The sequence below is a fragment of the Taudactylus pleione genome, unplaced genomic scaffold, assembly GCF_031769625.1.
Source record: "Taudactylus pleione unplaced genomic scaffold, aTauple2 ptg000092l, whole genome shotgun sequence".
Classification (NCBI taxonomy): Eukaryota; Metazoa; Chordata; class Amphibia; order Anura; family Myobatrachidae; genus Taudactylus; species Taudactylus pleione.
Genome location: NW_028284494.1, coordinates 5,628,234 through 5,651,267, shown reverse-complemented (window position 1 = coordinate 5,651,267; position 23,034 = coordinate 5,628,234). Strand labels below are relative to the sequence as shown.

General features: G+C 43.3%; 1 protein-coding gene across 3 annotated transcripts in view; it reads left to right on the top strand.

Moving 5' to 3' along the window:
* Positions 1-23,034, top strand: part of LOC148527001 (uncharacterized) — a 158,875-nt gene that overhangs the window by 3,154 nt on the left and 132,687 nt on the right. The window lies entirely within an intron of this gene.

Below are 23,034 nucleotides of genomic sequence, written 5' to 3'. Positions count from 1 at the left end.
AATTATCTAGCAGCAGCAGCGCAACCTATTCTTCTGTTTTTAGTTCTTGCTGTGTGTGTGTCAGAATAGCAACTGACTTTAAGATATGAGCACTGTTGGTAGTAACAGAGACCCACTGTTGGTTTGAACTGCATTGCGATCTTCAATATCATACCATTTATTTATATACTTTTTCACCAATATTTATGATTTAGGGAGCGCCGGGTGAGAACTGAGATCTTCAGGTTATCTGTAAGACCTCAGTTCTGTTTTTTCCATTGTACCACAAAGGGCTCGCAGCGCCTTGCAAACTTCATAATCAGAAACAGTATGAGAAAAACAATACAAAGTGACTTACAGTACAAAACATAGCATTACATGAACAAGGTTTATAAACATTGCTGCAGCAGCGATCATAGGGCCTGATTCACTAAGGAATGCAACTGCGAATGCAATAGCGTTTATGCACACAGTTCAACTATGATAGTATGCTAATCCTCCGCAGCACTACACAAGGACACCCACTTTTCCTTACACACATCTGTAATGTTTAGCAAGACTGCGAAAACATCGGTACAATCGAGCACCATCGCAGCCTCACGCACACTTGCACAAGCTCTGACCTTACTCAGAAATTGCTAACTTCATCGCACGTTATCAGGCCTCAGGCTGCGTACGGCATCGCAGTGGCTAATTTATGCACACCCCTGCAACAGCGTTCAAACGCACTGGCACACCTGTGTTTCGCCGACCACCTCCTCAAAACTGCACTTCCCGTCAATCACTCTGTGATGGGTCTGCGTAGTCGCTGCGATCACAGTGGCTGGTTCGCGCACACGCACTGCAATGCATAGGCATGCTCAGTACGCAACACTGGCTGAATGCGTGCATATTAGCAACTGCATTTCTTGCTGAATCAGGCCCATAGTACCCAAATACGCAGTGGGGCGGCCGATCCAAAGGCCTGCTGCCATTGTTGGCAGTGGGGTGGAGATGATGTGACCACGCCAGACTGGGCTTTAACAGACATGGTCGCATATGACGTGAGCAGTCAGAAACGCGGGAATACAGGAAGTTAATCTTCCATCAGCTGCCTATATCAGAGGGACATGCTGGTCCTCCTGACCCACGGCTCCCCCTCCTGTGCATCTCGGTCACTGCTAGCCACAGTGATCGGGCACCCAGCGGCACTCCCCTCCCAGTGTGGCTACAAGGGCCGCCGTTACTTCCATAGAAGCAGCAGGCGTACTTGCGCCATGCGTGGTGCAATTTACCGCACAAGCTGCAAAGATGCAACTGGTCAGATCTGTAAATTGCTGTTTGGTTTATTCTCTGAACGTCCGCAGCCGGTCAGGATAGGTGATTTGCTTTTGCTCTTCACTCATCTTAAATACAGGAGTTCCCCAAGGGTGTGTATTAAGCCCTTTTTTATATTCCTTTTATACATCAGACTGTATTGCAAATACAGAATATAATTTTATTGTTAAATTTGCAGACTATACTACTGTTGTGGGGTTGATTAGTGATGGGGATGAGGGGTGATATAGGGAAGAAGTGAGGCAGCTTGCCTAAATGGGGGGATGAAAAAAATGTACTCTTAAACAGTAAGAAAACTATGGAGGTTGTGGTTGAACCACTCTTCTTAAATGGAACAGCGGTGGAGATGGTCAGTGGTTTTAAGGTATTGGCATTCATTTTACTGATGACCTATCATGGTCTCGCCATATTTCAGCTGTAGTGGGGAAGGCACAGCAACACCTGTTTTGTTAAAGGAAACTTCGAGCAACAAGTTTACCTAGACTGATGCTTGTTATCTTCTATTGCTGTGTAATTGAAAGTCTCTTATATTCGATAACTGTGTGGTATGGGAACTCTAATTGCTCTGACCGTAGATCCTTAGATTGGGTGGTTAAAACGGCTGAGGGGATTATTGGTCGGTCTCTGCCAAAGTTGGAGGATATTTTTAATAAAAGGAATTTAATTAAAGCAAATAAGATTATTTCGTATTCAAGCCATCCATGCCACTCTCTCTTCTCTTTGCTGCCATCAAAGAAACGGTACAGGTGTCTTAGGTGCCGTACTAGTAAACTGCAGTACAGTTTGTTTCCATCCGTGATTGTTAGTTTGAATTGTTAGCTGGTGATATTTTATGTATTTTATGGGTTTTGAGTTTTACATGTTATTTTGCTGATACACTTTTGTAATGTGGAAGTGATAAATAAATAACTTGAACTTGAACGTAATTAAAAATATCGACAATTTTGGGGACATTTTTTAAAAAAAATATTAGCCAGTTATGTGATTAAGGGGGATATTTATCAAAGCCTTGGAGAGAGATAAAGTAGAGAGAGATAAACACATCATGTAAAATGACAGGAGCGGACTGGATGATACTTTAACTCTCTCCAAACTTTGATATATCTCCCCCTAAGTAATTATACAATGTTGAATAAATTAATTCTATCACTTGCAACAACAATGTGATATAAAAATACCACGATCACTTGCACACTGTTCTGATATCTAAAATGATGCAACATTAATGAGGAGTCATGTTCTAATTATACATTTAACGAGTAGAATAAAAGTTCTGAACTTTATAGTTATAGAAGTTCTGAACATTTACAGAAGTAGACTAGAATCCCAAGTCTTTAAGGAATGATGACAATAAATTAAACAATGGCTTTCTTCTAACTGTTGTTGACAGAACCTGTTGCATGTTATTTTAGATGTTTAATTAGCTGAATAATAGAATACTCACCTCCTGATCCCCTAGACGGTCATTATTTCTTTCTTTGTAGTCTTCTCTGGCAGCTGTGTTAACAGATTTATGTACTGGGGAAACCAAAAAAATTAATATACTGCAAGTCGTTGTGATTTCACTTATGAAAGGGTTGTTACATTTTTGGCATATCCAATATGTACTACAAAATTAAAGATTTCAGTGATTTAATCTACACTAATTATGCTCTTCGACAATGGATGTGGTAGACTGGAGCTTTATGGCAGTAATAAAGTAAATAAGCCCATACTTCATTTTAAACAACTTGACTTCACTTATCAGTAAATGGCATTCAATTTAAAGAGAGCTGTAAGTTATAGAGTTGTGCAGGACTTAATGACTGAAGTCTAATCTAGTTCTGCTTTAAAAGGTAACAAAATAATTATTGTCCTTATAGGTTACAATGGTCCATTCAGGTTGATTACTTTAGTCTTTTGAAAGCATGCATGAAATTCACATGATGTAGTAAAACTACATAATCATGAGGTGAGCATCATCCAAAAACACATGGTTTCTATAAATTAATCAACAAATATATATATTGTGTATATATATATATACTTATTCTCAAAGTAATTTTATAAAATATATTTCTGCAGAGTTCAACAGCTATTACATAATTGTCAAAAGTTGCATCTTGGATTGTGAACTGTATTTTCAGTAACAACAGTATCGCATTTAAATATGTTTAGAAATTAGGGTATGCGCAGGGGTGTAAGAACATTTTTATGTTGAAGAGGGCAAGATATAATTTAATTTTGGCGCTCCCCATCCCAATTCCACTTCCCCGTTTCCAACTTGCCTGTTGCTGGGTGGAGTAAGAGGCGTTACACTTAAAAGACAGCACATTACACCTCCTCCTCTGTGCTGTGCAGGAGCCGTGCAGCCGATTTTAAAAAGCTACAGCGAAATACGCTTCTGCGTTCAGCTGTAATGTCTGATAAATTTGCCCTGATTAAATGAAAATATGTTGCAATAGATGTAATGTATCTGTAGCAGGACAGTGCCGACATATGATATAGTAAAGACGGACCGAGGCTGTGGCACTGTTATAATTAGGAGGCAGATTCAGGGGTCTATTTACTAAGCAGTGTTAGGAGACAGAGTGAAAAGTGATAAGGTGCCAGCCAATCAGCTCCTAACTGCCATCTCACAGGCTGTGTTTGAAATATGACAGTTGGGAGCTGATTGGCTGGCACCTTATCACTTTTCACTCTGTCTCCTAACACTGCTTAGTAAATAGACCCTCTCAGTGTGAAACGGGGCTACTGAACAAGGTGATTGCGGCGGCATCACTTGAATCAGTAGACAGGAGCAGTGTGACAGGGAGCAATTGAATATAGTAACTGTGAGTGGCACTGATAGGGATATATTGTGTAACATGAACAATACTGTGGCATAACATCGGCCCTAATATTAAGTGAGAGACTTATGTGAAAAACTTATATGTGACACTAACATTAGCGTTACTTAAGATTGAAGGAGTGATATAAAAAATCCCTAATTGATGGTCACACATCCATTATACTGAATGTGAATTACATACTATGTGAACACAAAAGCAGATCCGTTTGACTCCTAAATCCATTTGATACAGGCAGAAGATTTTGAGTATTAATTCTGAATTCCACACATGGACAGGATATAGAGTTTATTTAGCAAATACATATACCAGAATGAGAGGACTGAAGAAATGCGATATCAGATTAAATAAATATATTAACCAAAGACACTAATTCCTATTCACATATCTCTGAAGCATTTGACAGAGTTACGGTGCATACACACAGGACGACCGTCAGCGATAACGATATCGCTGAATGATCTCCTGGGTGTGCTGGATGATCGATATCGATCATCCAGCACACCAACAATCCAACAATCAATGATCACGGGTCCCTATAGTAACCTGATCGATATCAACCAGGTTGGCCTGCATGCACGGCCGTTGGACGTTATCTTTATCGTCCATAAGTGCCCGCGCATTGCATGCCGTTGTTGTGTTGGAGGTACTAAAAAATGCACGATATGAACGATAATAATATGATCGATATCGTTTTCATTCATATCGTGCATTTTAATCGTACCATGTGTACGCACCTTTAGAATCATTAAAAATTAGTGACTAGATACATTTGTTTCAGAATCTTCCTGTGTGTCTATATAATAAGATATATTTGTATCAATTGGATTGTTACGGAATATGGTGTGAATACTGACATTGAATGCACATAGTAAAGATATGTAATCACTGAAGTATTTAAAGGGATTTATTAACTTCAGTTAAACAAATATAAGGCTGTGTATTCACATTGCTGCCTTATCAAGATTATGTGAAATAATATAATCTCCATATTGCCTTTAATATCTTCTAGCTGCTGAGAACTGTTGAGAAAAACAGGAACAATAAATTGAATAATAGATACTCTATGAATACAGCATAATGAAAATAAAATGGGACACAGAGAATATTTACAGCCTTTTTTTAAATTTTCACCACTGTACTATAATTTTACTTTGCTGATTTTATTAAAATTGTTTATTAACTAATACCAAATAAAGGTTAGATAATATCTTTGTGCCTATGTCAATATATACATGTGAATTCCACTTTAGGGAATACTGGGCGTGATTCAGAGCCGGACGCAATCAGCCGTTCGCTCGTACGCATTAGATTAAATTAAACCATGCATGCGTCCGGTTCTCATTGCGCATGTGTGGCCGGATCATAGCGGTCATTTTTCGTTTGCTCGTATACACAGCGAACAGGAAGTGACCTATGTCATTTTATTGACAGAATGTTCCGTTTATGGGTGGTAACGGGGGTGGAGATGAGAAAACGCAGGCGTGTCAAGCCGTTTTTTGGGCGTACATGTATTATCTTGTGTGAACGTCCAATTTGGGCGCTATTTTGGATACGTCACTGTGTGATCCAGTTTCCATTATGACTGCTCGTTCAGCTTGTGGTAGGGTATTGGATCTCGCAAAGACGATGGTCTCTTCGTAGCTCCCTTAGCGAATCGATGTTTTGCTATTCTCCTTTACAAGGCACAAGACCAATCACCTAATAATTGGATCACTTGCGAGAAGGAGATTTTCAATGGCTATGATTTATTAGCTAATTTTGGAACGCATGTTGTGTTTCTATTTGTTTGTGTTTCGTAATCACAGCAATCACAAAATAAATGTTTAAAGAAAGGTTAAAATGCTTGGTTTTTTTGCTATATTCCGTACGCATGTTGTTGTCACATTTATTTTGTTTTTAAAAAGCCCAACACATTTTTTTCTTATGTATAATTTTTATTTACATTTTGGTTACAATACAGAAAGACAATCAGCTACTAATTGCTTTGCTTGTGTTGTTGTTTACCTACCTGTTACCTTATGTTTTTTGGAATTAAACATTTTTTTAAGTATATGACCTTTGTCTTGTATTTAAGTATGTTTGTTCCAGTCCTTTTTAGCCATTTGCTAATGAATTTGACACACATTTTTTTCTTAAGGGTTTTTTTATTTTTCAAAAATTAAATGTTCACATTTTGTTGGAAATGTGGCTTTTTTTCAGCCAAAATTTTTATTTTTACATCCCAAAAATAAAGTAATGTTAAAAAAAAACAATTCACAAGAAACGAGAGGGAGGTTTGGTGTAGCAAAAATATGGGGCAAACACAGAGATGGAATTTGGGGAAATTAGCCAGTGCTGTAAACGCCTTCTCCCCCGCTTGGCTTGATGTTGGAGGGAGCATGACTTTGTCTGTCTGGTTCTACGGCGTGCCTGGGCAGAAGTAGCTGGTGTTTCCTCTGGGCTAGGCATAGGGCTAGGCACATTTGGAGGGATGGCCGATGTTTCTTCCAGAGGTGGAGGGCCCTGATGTTCCAGCAGGAAGGGAGGCCGGCTCCAACATGCGCAGACGGACGAGCTGCTCCAGGACATTAGCTATTCTGACATTGGCCGCAGCGTTTGCCTCCAGGGCGTCCGCCACCCGTAGCAGATTGGCGTCCATCCTCATCAGAATCTCGGTGTTTTTATCCGTTTTATCATTGAGATCTGTGAGAAGGGCCACTGCCTGCGAGGGGGAAGGCCCTGGACTGTCCGCCACAGGGTCCCCAGCCGGAAATACTGCTTCCTCCCCTGCGGAGCCAGCAGATCTACTGCGGCCAATCCTCAGTTCTGGAGCAGACTCGTCCTCTTCTGTGCCTGTGTGAAAAAGAGAGATCATAAAAATATTAGTACATTTGTCTTTGTATTTAAACAAGTTTTTCAAACATTTATAACTAAATTACCTGCAGCAACATGTGGAGCCGCAAAGTCTGGCATGTCTGTGTCCATGTTGGACACGCCAAACACCTCCTCTTCCTGCACACACCCCTGTGCCAGCTCCTCCAAATCTGTTAACTCCAATGACACAGGGGTTGGCCCACCACCTGTCCTCCCTGCATGCCTAGCCCTATCAGCCATTTTTTGTTTTAGCCGATATTTGAAGTCGCTCCATCTGTTGTTTAAAAATGTATGGTTAGTTTTTTAACTAAGTTTTTTGAATTTTGGAAATAGGTTACAGCATTTACGTACCGGCGTTTGACCTCTTTGGTTGAACGGACAAAATCACCAACCCCATTGACAGCACTGGCTATTTCCTCCCACAGTTTCCATCTCTGGGTTGCACCCATATTTCGGGGTGCCTGTGCCAAGTTATCAACGCACTTTTGCACCAAGGCCTCCATCTCCTTTCTTGTGAATTGCGGCTGCCTTTTTCGTTTGGCCCTGGCCTGGGTACTAGGCCCAGCAGCCTCCTCATTGTCAGTCTCAACACTTTTAAAAAATATATATTTTTTTTTTAATTTTTTTTTTATTTGTGTGGTAACTTTAATTTTGGAGCTACTTACTGTGAGGTCCTGGATTTTGGCTTTGCTGCTGTTCAGTGGACATGATTAAACCCTTGAATTCAGCAGACCCATTGTGGCCTCTCGTGACGTTTTTATAGATGCGTGTGCATTATACGGACGCATCTTTTGTGCGTCATTGATTTGAGCTGGAAAGTTCGGTCTATTTAAGGCTTTTTTGTGGCCTTGTTTTGGGGTGGGTTGATTGAAGTGGTTGGAGGTTGTGATTAGTGCGGAGTAGTGGTTTGTGAAGTAGTTGTTTGGATTTGGTGCGAGTTGTCGATTTTTATTTTTTCTTCTTTCGCATTTTTGTGGTTTTTTACTAAGCCTTTTTTTTTGGTGTTGAGGTAAGTTTTGTGGGTCGCTTTTTGGGTCGATTTAAACTAGCTTTTTTTTAACTTTTTTTTAATGTTAATACGTGCTTTTTTTTATTTTAGTTTTTTTTGTTTTTCTCCTTTCGTGTTGTGGACTTTTTTTGGTGATCGTCTTTGTGCGGTAAGTGTTTCTTGACATACATTAGACCCTGTTTTTTTTAACAATTTATCACGTTTTTTTAAGGGGTCACACTATGCAGATTTTTTTTTTGGCCAAATGTTTTTTTGGCCATCAAAAATGCGAAATGTATTGCGTATATTTTGCACATCTCCTGTCTGTGGCGTTAGCGTACCATTTAGTGGTACTTTGTAACCTCTATTGCATATATTTTGCACATCTCCTGTCTGTGGCGTTAGCGTACCATTTAGCGGTATTTTGTAACCTCTATTGCGTATATTTTGCACATCTCCTGTCTGTGGCGTTAGCGTACCATTTAGTGGTACTTTGTAACCTCTATTGCATATATTTTGCACATCTCCTGTCTGTGGCGTTAGCGTACCATTTAGCGGTATTTTGTAACCTCTATTGCGTATATTTTGCACATCTCCTGTCTGTGGCGTTAGCGTACCATTTAGCAGTATTTTGTAACCTCTATTGCGTATATTTTGCACCGCTCCTGTCTGTGGCGTTAGCGTACCATTTAGCGGTATTTTGTAACCTCTATTGCGTATATTTTGCACATCTCCTGTCTGTGGCTTTAGCGTACATTTAAATTTTCGATGAAAATCCTAGAATAACAACATCATCTGTGTAGTGCATGCATTCTTTATATTTTTGCCTTAGCCTGTCTTTATTTTGTGTTAATTTTAACATTATTTTTATGGTAAATCTAATTTGTAGGTTTACTTCGAGATGTCACTGCCTGACCCTGTAAGATTCTTCTTAATGTGTAAAAAAGATAAGTATATTTTCACATTTTTAAATGTTGTTTAAATAACCACATTGTCTAACATTTCAGATTGATGTTGGGCGAATTATAGTGGCGATGGTCCTCGACCCTGACCAAACTGAACATCCTCCTAGGCGTAGGCGTGCAAGGCCCCAGAAATTTAGAACACGTGTCACCCTTTTTGGAATGCCTGATGATGTGGTTTTACGGCGTTATCGCCTACCACCCCAAATCATCCTAGACACTCTTTCATTAATAGAGAGTGATCTGGAAAGGCAAATTAACAATCCAACAGCAATACCACCACTTACGCAGTTAATGTCGGTGTTACATTTTTGCGCCTTAGGATCCTTCCAGACCACAGTTGGAATCGTTGCTGGCATTTCCCAATCCTCCTTTCAAGGATCCTGAGGGCGGTAATGGATGCACTCTTTAAGCACCTCCATCATTTTATTAATATGCCATTGGATATAGGGTCCCTTAATGTGGTGAAGCACAAATTTTTTTAAATTGCAGGCTTCCAACACATCATAGGGGTTGTGGACGGCACTCACATACCACTTCAGCCTCCAGCAGCGCTGGCGGCAATATTTAGGAACCGCAAACATTTCCATTCAATGAATGTAATGGTGGTATGTGATGCCTCCCTTCAGATCCTGTCCCTGAATGCCAAATTTCCAGGAAGTGCACATGATTCATTTGTCATCCGGCAATCAGGGCTTTGGCACAAATTAAACAACCTACAAGCTGGTGATGCGTGGCTTCTGGGTAAGTGGTACCCCTAATTTTTAACGCAAACACTGTTGACTTAGAAATGGTACTGAATGTTTTTTATTTTCACAGGAGACAGTGGTTACCCTTGCACGCCCTGGCTGTTCACTCCTTATTTGGTTCCTACACCAGGGCCACAAAGTCAATATAATTCCACACTTACTGCCACCAGGCAGGTGGTGGAGCATTGTATTGGCCTTTTAAAAGGCCGATTTCGATGCCTCCAACGCTCTGGTGGCGACCTCATGTATTTGCCGGCTATGGTTTCCAAAATTGTGGTCCTGTGTGGGATATTTCACAACATTGCCATAAGGAGTGGTGTCCCAATGCAGCCAGAGGATGCCTTGCCTGAGGATGGCCCCCCCGAGGTTGGTCGGAGGAGAGTGTCAGGGGGGCCATACGTGATGAGGTTGTTACACGCTTTTTCAGGTATTTGATTTTCCTTTTTTTTTCATTTGTTGACATTGTGACTAATGAAAATTATGTGTGTTTACTATCCTATGTTTTGAATTTTAATCTTTTTTTTATTTTATTTTTTTAGCAATATCCAAACAACAACCTTCTTACTTCCTGACAATGAACGCCTGTGACATTAATGACTCACAAATCACCTTTACACCTGGACAAATGTGTTTCTTACCTGATTTGGGACAACATGTTGGCATGCACCATCTTCAACCAGTTCTTGTTTTTTTAATCAAATATTTGTGTGTATTTTTTTTGTATTGTGAGAATGTGTAATAAACAAATTTTATTTTTAATCGTTTTAACATGAAAAACCAGCAAATGGACAGTACCTTTTAACTTAATTTCCAAGTGTTTTTTTTCTTTTTTTCTTTTTTAAAATTTTTAAACAAAATAACAATTAACAACATGTTTGCATAGTTTGCCCTACCTTTTTTCCACTTTATTTTCATATTTTGGGAGTTTCATGGATAATTTATAATAAATTAAATAATTACATAAGGGTATTTGAGTGAAACATTATGGAGTTATTGTCAATTGTCCCAATTATTTGAATGACAAAATATGTCTTTAAATTCTTGGAAACCACTCTTTGTTTTTTAATTTCAAATTTTTAAAGAATAATTACTCCAAAAATTTAGTCTGGCACATTGTTTTCATTTTCATATGGAAATTCCAAAAACCCAAATGTTTTTAAAAAAAAAACAAAACATTGATTGACCTTGTGATCTAATGTTTGAGTCAATAAATGAGATTTTTTTATGATAAACAACTTTTATTAACAAAATCAAATATAAAAAAAATGTATTTGCGCAAAAAAACAATTAAATGGTCCATTGAGACCAGCAGCTGGACCAAATGGCCCCTCATCGCCATTATATGGGCCAAAATCGCCCTATCCCGCCTCCTTGGGTCTGTTGAAAGACATAAAAGAAAAACAGTATGATTTACAAATCAAAAAAGTTTATATACCATGCTAATTTTTGTGCTAAAATATAGTGGTAACATGAAACAAAAAAACAACTTAACAAAACATGAACATGAGAATAGTGGTTTGAACAATCACTTTGGGATCTAAAATAATCCTTACACAATTTGTGTATTGATTTTAGTCTAGAAATTTAAAAAAGCACAATTAAACTTGTATTTGGCTCTGGCATATGTGGTTATTTTAAAGTTTATTTTGTTATGAAACATGAATAAATTTGGCCAAAATTTAGGTAAACAAACTTAAAAAAAAAAAAAACGGAAAAAAAAATTAAACATTAAATTTGGGCCAAAATTTTACAAAAATTAGCACCCAAAAGAAAAAAAAAAGATGTTTTAACCCAAAATAAAAACAAAACAAAAACATTGGACTGCCCTTAGATTGTAAGCAGGGATACCACAGTGTATGCATATAGGGCACATTTTAACAAAATATTTGCAAACATGAAATACAAAATACCTGCAGGTTCAGGGCCAGGTTGGCCCAGATCCTCTTCCTCAGAAGAAGTGGGCCAGTGGATGGCCGAAGAAGGTGGGGAAATGTCAGGTGGTGATAAAGGGGATGGAGTGGAATCAGGAGTGGGTGCATCAGGGGAGGGTGTGGGAATGTGGATGGGTAGGGCAGGGGAGGGAGGGGTTATTTGGATTTGGGGAGCAGGAGGGGGAGGGGAATGTAAGCTCTCACGAGCAGGGCCATCTACCCTCTTGTGCTTCTCCTTACTATAGTGTCATTTACTTCTTACTCACCACTAGGGCACCTAACACTTGGTTGCTTATGCTCTGTTGCTTATCTGGGTGATATGGTCACTAATGTAGCAATGTATATTATCCATGTCCTGTATTGTATTGTTCTGTAAGTCACTTGTATACAATTTGTTTTTGTACTTTGTAAGGCGCTGCGGAACACTTGTGGCGCCATATAAATAAATGCTAATAATAATAATAATGTCCAGGTCAGGGGAGGGTGGAGAAATTTGGGAGGAGTGGGCATGGGAGGAGATGGTGGGAGTTGGGGAGAGGGGTTGGGCAGGCCTCCGCCTCCACCTATGGATCCGCTCCTGACCTAAATGATGTATAGTTTGTAATATTAGCAAATATGTATACCAAAAAACATTTAAAATGTAAAACATTAACCCAAAAGAAAATAATAATTAAAAGTCAACAACATTAACAAGGTCTCATTTAGCCCGAAAAAAATGCATACTGCACACATGCACACGCATTAATGCAAATTTACATTAGCAAACAGAAAAAGTAACAACAGATTGTCATAGATATATAAACATTCAAATATCCACTTACGCCGATGGATCCTCATCCGAAGAAGCGCAAGCAGGTGTGGGGACCAGCGGCGTAAATCCGACCACCGGCGCTCTAATTGGCCGATGGACCTCCGAAATCCCAATGCCCGCAGCCTGCGCCACACCTCCGCGTACGCCCGTCGCTTGCGTTGGTTGGTGACGGGGGGCAGCATGTCAGTTATTCGCCGATCCAGCACTTCAGTGAGCACCAGCAGCTCACGATGTGTAACAGCACTGGCTCTCATGATGGCAATGGTTTTTTTTTTTTACACAAATCAGTTTTATTACAGGGACCCCTAAATTTTGATTGGCTAATGTACTTTCATAAATAACATGAAGAATTCTATTGGTTAATGTGTGAGTCATGTGAGCAACCCCTAAAAATATATTGTGACTTAGAATTGGCTTGCTGCATTTGGATGCGTTAGCAACAAGCCGGAAATAAAACAATTTCTAAATTATAAACCAAAATAAAAGCTATTAAAAAACCAAACAAACAGCCTTTGGATTGAAAAAAAAAATAAGTTTGCCGTTAAAAGCGGACGGATTCTATGGACCAAAATGAACACAAAACAAACAATAAAGTTTATTGACATTCAAAAAAGAAACAAGATTGAAACCATTCGACCAATAATTAAGTAACTTAAGGTAATGATTGGCACCAATCGATTCACGGATGTTTGACGAAGGAGAAACAAGGCAATCAACAAATGACAGGCCTACTTTCAGTCGTACTTGTGCGAGTGAACACTTCATCAAAAAACGAGTAGTTCGCTCGCTATTTCGGACGCTCGTTAGCTAGAGGAGGGGTTGTGGAAATATGGGGCGGAAAACTCGCTACGAGCGAACACACGTGCGAGCGCTTGGTTTGACATTTGGACGGACGCACCTACTGCGGGCGAACGGCTGATTGCGTCCGGCTCTGAATCAGGCCCACTGTTTCTATGTTTGTGAAGATTGAAGCCATTTCCAAACTTGCATTGATTTTTCAGATTTTTTTTTTTGTGCTCATCCCTCTATGCAGGTGAAAAGGAAGGGAAAATCTTTATTTTCAGGTGAATTTCTCTAAAAAGCTCAATAATGGTTAAATGATATGAGACGTGTATGTGGGAGGTGTTGTATTAATAATAGAGGGGTGTTTAAACTTACAGATGAGAGGTAAAACTGTTCCAACTTTTTACAAACTTGTATAAAAATACTGCAATATTATTATACAGAGATTTTCCTGTACCCCAAATGCTGGAAAGACATTAATTGGCTGACAAACGCTTGTTATTATTTTTCTACCATTAATAAAAAGTGCCAAAAACAGCCATTTGACACCTTTTAACCACTTAACTGGCCAATATTTTTCCCAAAAACTGCTTGTCTGGTTTAATAAAGTTAGGAAAGCAGCCGGATTCACATTGCATGATGGTCTCTGTAGTCCTAGAGCGAGGCTCAGTGTGCAGTAGCAATTTGCTCCTAAACCTATGTCAAACTACAACTCTCAGCAGCACAAGGGTATCCGCTCTCCTATCCCGGCGCTGGTTGGATAACTTGTCTGTACAGGGACGAACTATTGGCTGCATGTGTTCCTGAAGCTGCGTGGTAGTGCTGTGCCAGTGTTGTATCTGTGAGTAGGAGACAGCAGTGCTGTCCATATACAGTGGCCAAATTAGCAAGAGCAAAGACCCCTCAGACTTACTGACCTGTCATCAGGTAGGTAGCGGGTTACTCCAGCTGCCACTTAGTGGACAACTTAGGGATACCAAATAAAATAATATTTTGGCCCCCCAACCTAAAAACGTTGTGGTGCCCCTGATCTTATATAAATTTAATTAAAAGTTAAGTTTTAATACATTTTTTATTACATATAAGAGTGCATCAATGTTGACATCACAACATTATGAATGTAGTCATTATTATTGTCGACCTAATGACTGCATGCCATCTATGGCACACATACGATATGTTGTTTATAACTAGTATAATTTATAACTCCTAATTATTTTTGAAAACATGAGAACTTGGAAAGTCCAATTTAAACATTTGCTTCCCATTCACGTTGTGTTTAATTCACATTTGGATTACCATAACACAATAATATCTCCTTGCCCAGCAAACCCTCAGTAGTCCTCTTGGATCTACCTCTCCCTAATGTGCCAGACCTTTGCCTTCTATCCTTTTCTCAGCAGCCTTGTTGTCTTCCCTCCCTCGAAAAACTGTTCTGTTATTAAGATTTTTTTAAATTTCACAATACCTATCTGTATTGTGTACCTTGTACTGTTTTTGCTGACCCTGCAATGAATATAGAATATTAGATGAAGAGTGCACTAAGGGGAACATTTAATAGACATGTGCACTGATCCCCGTGTTTTGTATTTCGTTAAAATTCATCATCATGTTTTTGTTTTGCCAAAACCACCCTCAAGTTTTAGTTTGGGTTTTGGATTTTTTTCAAAAGTTTATAAAAACAACTAAAATCATGTACAGTCATTTGGGCCTATTTTTGTTCCTACAGCATTATTAACCTCAATAAAATTAATTTTCAGTCATTTCCAGTCAATATTGAGCACCTCATACTTCAAAATATTGTTTTCTTCCATATTGGCCAAAGGCTGCAGCGGGCTAACTGGCTGAACTACAAAACAACATGAACGCTCCAGTAAAGTACTGTAATATACAATGCCTATCAAACACACACAGTCGTGGCAAAAGTGGTTTTATACTAAAAAGGACATGCACAGTTTAACAAACAAAGTGCTTCAGCGACAGGGACTGCCACTTTTGTGTATAAAGTGTTTGGACCCCCACAAAACAAGGTACCAATGGGCTTAAGACAGCTAACACTGTTGTTACACATCTCTACAGTTCAGTGTGTTAACATCATCATTACACAATATTAGCTCATCCCCACTGGATTCCACAATTACAGAAGTTTCTGTACTTGTTACAATTGATGGCAAATGTCTTCCTCATAGAATTTGTAGTTCATTTTTATGAAAATCAGTTTTTCCACATTTTTAGGAAGTCGCCTCTTACGCGACTTTCCTTTTTTCATAGTCCCACACCTGGTCCCTCTGCTCTCCTGTGTGAAATGGCGCCTGATCATGAGATGACATCATCTCCAAGCGTCCACTGCAACCAGGGCCGGCCCGACCAGAACGGAGCAGCACTCCCCACCCGCCAGGGCCGGCTCTAAGGGTGTTCGACCAGTGCGGTCGCACAAGGGCACCACCCCTAGAGGGCGGCACCCTTCCCCAGCATCCCGATTTCAGCGGGACAGTACTGTCCCGCTGCTCCATCCGCGGACCGCAGTGGCCCGCGGGTGGTCTAATTGGGAGGTTGGGGACCCCCACGACCGCAGCTGTGTGGCGTTGTCGGACCCCCGGAGTGTGAATGCGCGCGGCATCCATTCACTGACGGAAGAGGGCTGGGGGAAGCCCAGCCAGTGACGGATTGCTGGGCTTTACTCCCAGCCTGCCGTTATCTGGAGGCGTGCCATGCGGGCACGCCTCCAAATAACGTCACAAAGGGGGTGTGGCCTATGATAATTAGGCCACGCCCCCATATTCAGTGCCGTGTGATGGGCCGGCACAGGGTGCTCTGACCCCTGGAGCCGACCATGCCACCCGCCCTCCCAGCCCCTGAACCACTGCGGAGTGAGATGAGAGGGGGAAGGAGGGGAAGATGCCCTCCATATCCATGCCGGAAAAGCGGGGTCACTGCAGACCTGGCTCCGGTGTGAATAGTGCCGTCTCTCCCGGGTCTGATCCAGGTTGGAAACGTGTTCCAAATACCGGGTCAGACCCTTTGATGTAAAAGTGGTATTATGGGGAAACCTAGTTGCTTGTGCCAAATCCTATTGAGACAAAATGGTTACTCCCTTTTGACTCTCTCTATATATACATATGTGGAAGATTTTTGTCCAAACACTGGTGGGGAAAACCCTCCTAATGTGCCCAGGCCTATTGCATTTTACCTGCTGCACTGTAGAATTGCATCAGTGGTATAAGTGCCTACTTTGAGGCTAAGCTGTTGCTGACACATTGGAGGGAAAGCTGCACACTGGCAGTTTGCAATGTTGTCCTTGCAAATATGCGAATGCAGCAGGAGCTGTATGACACTCAGAAGCGGGTACTATTTACCCGGGCCCGGGCTTCCTGAGGGGCCCGGTGCTGCCACCGCCCCCTCCCTCCCTCACAACAGCCCAGCACACAGTGTGTGTTGAGCTGCAGTGAGAGACTGCTCGTGGCTGCTGAGCAGCAGCCTCAGCAGAGTCCTATGCCTGTGGGGGGGAGCGATCACACTGAACGCGCCCCCTGGCTTTGCGCTGGGCTGAGGGACGCACAGCACCCTCCACCCCTGTGTGCAGTGCCACTTCACAGCTCTGCAAAAGTGTGTCGTTGTGTTTTTTTTGATCAAGAGGGTTTGACCACACCTCCCATGATTAGGACATGCCCCCCTTTTCACCTGGGCCCGGCAGGGCTCTCTACACCCCTGATGACACTCCCTGCTACATTTGCAATCCCAGCAATGCAACCAAGGTCATAGGCTGGGATCACCATCACGACCATCGATGGTAGATGGTTCCGGGCCACTGGCCAGCTGAGTAAGGCTTACTTAGGTTGGCCGACTTGCAAGGCCAGGAAACTGTGGGCCTAATTCAGACCCGCTCGCGAGTGCAGGACGCTTGCAAGCGGGTCGATGGTGCCCTAATGCGCATGCGCACGACGGAGGGAGCTACGTCGTGCGCATGCGCGAGATCCGCATAGCGACAGCCAAGCTGTTGCTCGGGGTCTCACACCAAAGGGGGCGTGCTGTCGATGGTGACTTACAGCACGTTCCCTTTGGTGGGCGTGCCGGGGGTGTGGCTGCCCAGACGGAAGCATTCCCTTGGGAACGCCTTCCGTCTGGAGCCGGCCCCACTGACATCACTAGTGATGTCAGTGGGAGTGATTTTGGCTCTGATAGAGCCAAAATCACTCCAGGGCTTGCGGCCACGAGACCCTACCGCAGGTACCCCACAGCTATGCGAGAGTCCAAGGGGCCACTCCATTTTTAGGTAGGAGGGCCCTGATTCAGAGCGAGTGCTCTGGTCAGAGTGTCCGGCTCTGAATCAGGCCCTGTGTCCATCGACGCAGTCCCTGGCCTTGCCACTCTCGGAGAATGCCCCCATTTCCGGAAACGCCAGCCAATCCCACCCCCGCACCACCCCTTAATGCCTCTGCCTGTCAATCAGGCAGAGGCATCCAAGGGGCTGCGTGGATTATGCAGGACCCATTCTGCACATTCGCAAATGGGTTCTGTGCATGCGCAGATTCCCAATAGTCTGGAATCTGCTTTCAGCATTGCACTAGGGCTTTATGGCTGGAATGGGCCACTCTGGTGTCTAATAGTGTACCAGTACAAAAGAAATTGACAAAGGTCCTTACCTGTTCCAGATGTCTTTGCCACTCGCCCAGCAACCACAGTGAGAATGCATATCTTTTGCCTTAAACTGCGTTGCGTCTTGGTGCATCTTTACTCCAGCCGACGAAAACAATTGAATCGCCCCCAGTGTATTTGGAGGACCTTGCTCCTTCTACTATCTAACTCTGACGGGCCATGTCATTTTCGTCGGCATCTGATAGTGTGGCAGGGCATCCAACGGAGCAATTCAATTGTTACTTCGTTAGGACGCGAACAGCAACCAGTGCCGGTATTTCTGCTTGCCCCTTCCTGTACGATAAATCCTGGTTTTGGGCACCCAAACGGGAAATTAAACTTTCATAGATAGCCACCAGAGGATCAGCTCGCTCCCATATCGGAGAGACCCAGTCCAGATGTAAAGGACAAGTAATGTATATGTGTATCTGTGTCTATATATATATATTTATATTCATATATATATATATATATATATATATATATATATATATATTGTGATAGGATCACTGGTAAAGTGGTCTGTGACAGGGACATTTATCCCAGATTCCTGTCTTATGTGTTTTAAACCTCCAGGAGAAAGTCTGCAGTGTAGCAGGCTTGAGTCTCGGCTTTTTGAAAAGCCGGTTTGGGACCTGGGGGTTGTGGGTGAGAGGAGAGGGAGGGCTCCACCCACGGCCACTCCAGGTTTTGGTTCTCGCAGCCTGGTAACAGGCTTGTTAGGGTTTCCACCTGAGAGTGGCCAATATAAGCCTAGTGTGTTTAGGGCTGAGTGTCTCACCCGGGAGAGCAGACAGGGAGTTTGCTCAGAGACACTTGAAAACCTATCCGTGAGTGTTGTGCTGTGCTTTTGTTGCTGGCGAGGGCATTAGGCCCTGCCAGGTTCTGGTAGTGAGGGAACTACCTGTGAAGTTAGTGCCCCGACAGGGCTAGGATTTATGTTTATGTTTTCTTTATGTTATTTCTGACATTGTACAATAAAGACTGGCGCCGACCAGCTTGTACTCGCATCCAGACTGGTGTGCTGCTTCCCTGCTGCTGTGTGTGTGTGTAAGGAAGGAGTCCCCTACCCAGGAGAGGGACCTCCTAATCTGACTGTGTCACAATATATATATATATATATATATATATATACGTGGAATCGGTATGTAATACCGTCAGTCGGGATGCCTCCTGTCAAAATACCGACAGCGGCATCCCGCTGGTCGGTATCCTGACAGGGGTCGGGTAAGTATACTGACCCTCCATCCTACTCCCCCTAACCCTCCCTTCTTATAGCCTAACCCTAACCCTCCCCACCCCGCACCCTAACTCTCCCGTTTTAGTGCCTAACCCTAACCCCCCCAAGTGGTTCCTAACCCTCCCGCTAGGGGTGCCTAAACTTAACTTCCCCCCCAAAAACAATCTAACCCTAACCCCACTATGCTGCCTAAACCTAACTTCCTTCATTCGGGATGGCATCCTTCTGAATTCCAGCGTCAGGATTAAGATAGGCGTCAGTATTTCGACGCCTCTCTTAAGTCCCGTGTCGGGCTTTCCCCATTGGGTTTTAGACTGACGGCATGCCGGCCGCCGGCAGGCTAACTACATCCCTATATATATATATGTATATATTGTGGCAGGAAGGCCATGATACCACAAGACAGAGTCAATACTCACCACTTGATTACCTGGGTGTAGGCTGGTTGTCAGGTCCAGTCCAGGTTTTGCAGTGTGCTGGGATTCCCAACCAAGCAATCAGCACCACCTGTGAGCTGGGCTTAAGGCTTTGCTGGAAGCAAAGCACAGTGCTCCTGATGCAGGTAAACCTGGCTAGAGGATAGGCCAGGGGTGGTGGTCGGCATTAGAGTGCCAGGACCTGAAGGTCCACAGATATTGTAACTGATGTCTGTAAGCCGTTTATTGAGTAGTCACAACGCTGCTCCGGAAAGGTGGGAGTAGGCAGGGATTCTGGTTCTGCAGAATTCTTACCTACCGGCAGGGATTTTGGAGATTGGAGCTGCGGTCGACCGGTTACTTGTTACTTGCTGTGTTGTGATGGGGAACCACAGCGTGTGGAAAGGCTGCGCTGTCCTGGGCCCTGATGTTGCCAACAGCTGGTGGAGTTGTTGGTTGGCCAGTGGATGACGTCGGACCTTCCCCTCTATGTAAGTGCGGTGGGTTGTCCGCTCCCTGCAGAGTCTGTGCAGGCTGGTGCGGAGAAGACTGCCGGTGCTTGATGCTGTGCACGGTTTGCTGAGATGGTGCAGAATCAGGTGGGCGCCTGGAGGGCGCTTAGGGGTGTTTGCAGGTAGGACAGGGGTGGGGGAGCAGGGGAGGGAGTGCGGAGTGCCGGTTCCGGGTGCCGATGTGTGCTCACCCAGAGTGGGGTTGGTGGTTTTGAAGGTGTGTCTCTCCAACGCGTTTAGGCATGTAAGCCTTTTTCAAGGAGGTTACCTGAGTGCCAGCATGTGGGGATGTTTTGTAGTGACTGGGCAGGGGTCGGTGTGATCATGTGCTGGGTTGCAACCAATCGTGTTGGTTGTGGGGGAAGGGGTGGGAGTGGTCACATGGGAATGTTGCAGCCAATCGTGTTACTTGCAGCTGGGGTGTGTATCATGTGGTAGTTGTGATGGTGATTACATCACCATATTGGCTGGATTGCAGCCGATCGTGTTGGTGGTGGGGGCGGGGGTGACAGCAGTCACATGGGACTGTTGCAGCCAATCGTGTTGTTTGCAGCCTGGGAGTGTGTAATGGGGTGGTTGTCATGGTGATTATGTCAGTTAAGGGTATGTGGATGTGTGTTGGCTGATGTTGGGATAGTGGTGGGCAGGGCTGGGGCTGCGTTTGACAGCTGTTCGGGGATGTGAACTGCCTGACATATGATGGCAGTGGGTGGAAGAAGGACTGAGTGGTGATGTTGAAAACAGCAACCTGGTGTTGGCGTCTCGGTGCTGTTGGACGGGGAGTAGGTGAACAGATGTTGGTGTGTAACCGTGGTTCTGATGTTTATGGTTGGTTGACATGACCTAGAATGTAGGGGGGTATGGATGTTGTGGGAGGGGGAGTGGTGTGTGTGGGCAGCATGTAATCATGTACGTGTTACGGTGTGTGGGTTGTGCTTGTGCAGGGTCATGTGGTGGTTGTAGTGTGGGTGATATGGCCACTGCAGAGGGTATGGTGCAGGGTGGATGGTGTGGGGTATGCGGGAGATCATGTTGTGGTGGCCGTGTCTGGGGTTGGTGTAGGCATGGGGGCATATGGGGATGGGGGGCTGCTGTAGGCATATAAAGCCCCCCTCACCACCACACCCCCAGTTAATAGTGAATGCACTGGGGGTGTGGTGGTGTTGGGCGATGGGGGTAATGCCGGGCGGGTTGGGTTTTCTAAGCTGTTGGGGGCTGGGGTTGGGTGGGCTGTGTTTGGAGCATAGGTTGTGTAATGGGGGATTGTTTGTGTGGGTGCGTCCGTGAGTATGTGTGTTGTTGGGTATGGATTTTGGTGTGTTTGTGTTGCTGAGAGCAAGTTGTCTCTATGTGAGTAGTGGTGAAGTGTGGGGATCAATATTGGATTGTGTGTCTTGGGGTGTATGGGAGTGAGTACGGTGGAAGGTGCTTTGAATGTGGCTAGTCCTATGTGTACAGATGGTATGGTATGGTGAGGTGAGCAATGCGACTGCTCATGCTGCTGTTATGTGGGGGACAATCACAGGTTGTGACTATTTGTTATGTTGTGTTGTGGGGGACAGTAGGGGGTTGTGGAAATTGGGGCATGGGGTGGTGTGTGAAAGGGAGAGTGTTTAGAAATGTCCTGTGTATGTCTGTTATGTGTGTGTTGTGATGAGTGTTAGTGTTTAGAAACTAGTTAATTATGTCTTGTGGGGGCTGTTATTGAGAAAGTTATGCAGTGGGCTGTGGGTTACTGTCTATTTGTTCATGATGACTGATTTTACCTCATTATCTATGTTTAAACCTTTTGGTGCAAAAAGTTTGTAGTGTCATGGTCCATCTCAGTTCCTCCTTGTTGAGGATTCTGGTGTGGTCCCCTCCTCTGCAGTTCTTTTTGATATGTTTTATCCCCTCGAATTTGTGGCCTTTTGTGTTGCTACAGTGGTGTTCTAGGAAATGGAGGGGGATGATGTGGTTGTCTTTTTTATTTCTGATGTTTCTTAGGTGTTCTGTGATCCTGGTTTTGAGAGTTCTGGTGATTCTGCCGACATATTGTTTATTACAGGGGCATTGTAGAAGGTAAATGACATTGGCAGTGTTGCAGGAGATGTGTTCTCTGATCGTGTAGTTTGTGCCTGTTTGGGTGGACGTGAATGTTGTTACTGGTTTTGTACTTCTGTAGTTGAGTCGTGCAATTGCTGCATGTTCCGCAGTGGTAGAAGCCATCTGCGGTCTTTGTGTGGTCTATAGTTGTTTGTATGGTTCTTTGTGGAGGTATATGCTTATGGACCAATTTGTTGTGTATGTTTGGAGCTTTGCGATATATGACTTTTGTCTTGTCTGGTAGTATGTCATTTAGTTGTTCGCCCTTGAGAAGTAGGTGCCAGTGTTTGTTGATGATTTTTTTTATGTTGATGGCTTGGGTGTTGTATTGGGTGATAAACAGGACTTGGTCCTGTTGTTGTTTGTTTTTGTTGTGTTTGTAGTCTAGAAGTGGTTTCCTGTCTTCCTCACCAATTTTCCTAAATGTGTCCAGTAGTTTATCAGTGTTGTATGCTTTGTCGATGAATTGTTGCGTGAGTGTCTCCCCTTGTGTATGGTAATCTGTCAGTTTTGTGCAATTGCATCTTATCTGTTTGTATTGTCCTGTCGGGATGTTCTCTAGCCAGTTGGGATGGTGTCCACTACTTGATAGGATGTTACTGTTTATGTCTACTTGTTTTTGGAAGGTCTTGGTGTGGATGTTGTGGGTAGTATTGGATAGTGAAATGTAGGTTCCTGTTATTTGTGTTTATGTATTGGATGAATTCTTGGAAAGTGTGTAGGGGGCCCTTCCAGATGCAGAAGATGTCGTTGAATGCACAGGACCAAATTTGCACCCCAGTCATGACCCATCCATATGTGGGTGTCTTCCCACCTGCTCATGAACAGGTTTGCATAACTGGGGGCGAACTTGGTCCCCATGGCCGTCCCCGTCTTCTGCAGGAAGAACCAGAAGTAGTTGTGGGGTAGGAGGTATTCTATACCTTGCAGGATGAATGTGGT